Genomic DNA, 3,072 nt, shown 5'->3' on the forward strand with positions numbered 1-3,072 from the left:
CACAGGTTCCACCGTGACGAACGACACCATCTGTCGCCCCAACCTGTCCTGTTTTCCGAGGCTTAGCACGGTTTATACTGCAGAAAGCCGGCGGCGCCACCTAGTGGTTAGTTAAGTGTTCACTTGCTGTTGAAAGAACGATGGGTTCTTGTAGTCTCTGTGGCGCAATCGGTTAGCGCGTTCGGCTGTTAACCGAAAGGTTGGTGGTTCGAGCCCACCCAGGGACGCATCTGTGGTTTTTTAAGATGCTCGCGGTGTTTCTACTCCATAAAGCCTACTGTGGAAAAGCAGAGAGCAACCTTAGCTACCCTCCTATCCCTTTTGTCTTGGAAACTGAGAACTCGGAAATGATTGAAAGAGTGCAATCATCGAAGTAGTTTTTGACGAAGGAGGATTCCCCCCCCCATTATTTATTTGTTCTATCATATATACTTTGGAAATTAAATAAGTTCTACGGTTTTATGATTACAAATAACGTTGCAATCACCATTATCTATCTAGCTCTCTGTTTATAATCACTCGTTGCGTTTCGTTAGCAACCTTTACAAAGACATTCTCATGAATTTCAGAAATGCCAGGTCACTGTCCTTCATAAAATCGCCACCACAGAATGCTTTCAGGATGCAAGGACGGGTCCCTTAAATGTATTTCTCACAGACTTGTTGAAGGTATTGTCTTCCTGACCAGACCTGGGGATATAGATGTGGGTGAATGAACTGTCTTGCATGATACATTTACTGTAGCATTCTAATGGCCCTAAGCCTTTAATTTAGGTAGTTTCCTCTACAATAAATATATCAAAGACGTTCTGGCATTTCAACTTCATTTACCGTAGGCCACCTCTGAGTGCAGGTTTTCAGTCAGCTGGTTCAAGGGAACAATTTAGAATGGCTCACAGCTGCTCAAGCTAACACAATGACTCCAGAATTTCTACTTCGTGCACCTGTATCAATAGACAAACCTAGTCGTATCCAACATTACATTCCTTCCACCCTGCTTGTACCCCCTTAGGATCCGTTTCCATAGATGCACCCCAGGATTTCTGTTCATGTATAGTGGCGAAAATCTTGTAGTCCTTCTGGTTGTATCGCACCTTCCTGTGGGTCATTGCATTTCGTGCATTTCCCTCTGTGACTTTCAGGACTTGAGTCTGTTTACAGATCTAAAGCAATGAGAAAAGGTAGCAACCGGCCGGGAGGAGGAGTAAAAGACAAGTGTTACCGCCGCGTTTCGAACCGGGGATCTTCTGCGTGTGAGGCAAACGTGATATCCACTACACTACGGAAACCAGGAAGTTGCGGGTTTTTCAGTATCCGTCCATGAAAACTTTAGGCCTGCCTTCTTTAACTTTTGTGGCTCCCGATAGATCGTGGCTTAGGGTTCTGTGTCTACCCTCGAAAGGACCGAGGGCCCCACACTCTGGCTTTGAGGTCTCACAGCAAACCCAAATGAAAGTGGCAGGAACAAGAGAAAGATAACAAAGAGGCACTAAAACTAACGCTTGAGAGAAATGACCAGTCAATGGAAAGGCGGTAAGCCAGAGTCGATCGGGAGGCGCAGTCGCCTTTGCCTGAAGGGTTCGCTCGGGGCTTCTGGAGGCCCTTTTCTAGCAATTTGCCGCTAGCGATCGAATTTCGAAATGGGGTTGAATTTCGTGCATTGAAAGCTACAAAAGTTAAAGAAGGCAGGCCTAAAGTTTTCAGGGATGGATCGTTAAGCTTGAGCAACATCCTGATTTCCGTAGTGCAGTGGTATTCACATTCGTCTTACACGTGCAAAAGTCCCCGGTTCGAAACCAAGCGGAAACAGTTGTCTTTTACTCCTCCTCCCGGCTACCTTTTCTCATTGCTTTAGATCTATAATCAGACTCAAGTCCTGAAAGTCACAGAGGGAAATGCACAAAGTGTGATGACCCACAGGGAGGTGCGATACAACCAGAAGGACTACAAGATTTTCGCCACTATACATGAACAGAAATCCTGGGGTGCATCTATGGAAACGGATCCTAAGGGGGTACAAGCAGGGTGGAAGGAATGTAATGTTGGATACGACTAGGTTTGTCTATTGATACAGGTGCACGAAGTAGAAATTCTGGAGTCATTGTGTTAGCTTGAGCAGCTGTGAGCCATTCTAAATTGTTCCCTTGAACCAGCTGACTGAAAACCTGCACTCAGAGGTGGCCTACGGTAAATGAAATTGAAATGCCAGAACGTCTTTGATATATTTATTGTAGAGGAAACTACCTAAATTAAAGGCTTAGGGCCATTAGAATGCTACAGTAAATGTATCATGCAAGACAGTTCATTCACCCACATCTATATCCCCAGGTCTGGTCAGGAAGACAATACCTTCAACAAGTCTGTGAGAAATACATTTAAGGGACCCGTCCTTGCATCCTGAAAGCATTCTGTGGTGGCGATTTTATGAAGGACAGTGACCTGGCATTTCTGAAATTCATGAGAATGTCTTTGTAAAGGTTGCTAACGAAACGCAACGAGTGATTATAAACAGAGAGCTAGATAGATAATGGTGATTGCAACGTTATTTGTAATCATAAAACCATAGAACTTATTTAATTTCCAAAGTATATATAATAGAACAAACAAATAATGGGGGGGGGAATCCTCCTTCGTCAAAAACTACTTCGATGATTGCACTCTTTCAATCATTTCCGAGTTCTCAGTTTCCAAGACAAAAGGGATAGGAGGGTAGCTAAGGTTGCTCTCTGCTTTTCCACAGTAGGCTTTATGGAGCAGAAACACCGCGAGCATCTTAAAAACCACAGAAGCGTCCCTGGGTGGGCTCGAACCACCAACCTTTCGGTTAACAGCCGAACGCGCTAACCGATTGCGCCACAGAGACTACAAGAAACCATCGTCCTTTCAACAGCAAGTGAACACTTAACTAACCACTAGGTGGCGCCGCCGGCTTTCTGCAGTATAAACCGTGCTAAGCCTCGGAAAACAGGACAGGTTGGGGCGACAGATGGTGTCGTTCGTCACGGTGGAACCTGTGCGCTGGGTGAGTCTGAAGCTAGAAGGGCGGCCGAATGGCCTTCGCCCCTCCTTGCTC

General features: G+C 45.5%; 3 non-coding genes across 3 annotated transcripts; 1 reads left to right on the forward strand and 2 right to left on the reverse strand.

Annotated features, from left to right (window-relative positions):
- Nucleotides 1-153: 153 nt before the first annotated feature.
- On the forward strand, nucleotides 154-227 carry TRNAN-GUU (transfer RNA asparagine (anticodon GUU)). The gene has a single exon. It is a non-coding gene; the product is annotated as a tRNA-Asn (tRNA).
- A 988-nt stretch (nucleotides 228-1,215) lies between these two features.
- TRNAV-CAC (transfer RNA valine (anticodon CAC)) lies at nucleotides 1,216-1,288 on the reverse strand. The gene has a single exon. It is a non-coding gene; the product is annotated as a tRNA-Val (tRNA).
- A 1,500-nt stretch (nucleotides 1,289-2,788) lies between these two features.
- Nucleotides 2,789-2,862, reverse strand: TRNAN-GUU (transfer RNA asparagine (anticodon GUU)). Its single transcript has one exon. It is a non-coding gene; the product is annotated as a tRNA-Asn (tRNA).
- Nucleotides 2,863-3,072: the final 210 nt, after the last annotated feature.

The sequence above is a fragment of the Trichechus manatus genome, unplaced genomic scaffold (assembly GCF_000243295.1).
Source record: "Trichechus manatus latirostris isolate Lorelei unplaced genomic scaffold, TriManLat1.0 scaffold00400, whole genome shotgun sequence".
Classification (NCBI taxonomy): Eukaryota; Metazoa; Chordata; class Mammalia; order Sirenia; family Trichechidae; genus Trichechus; species Trichechus manatus.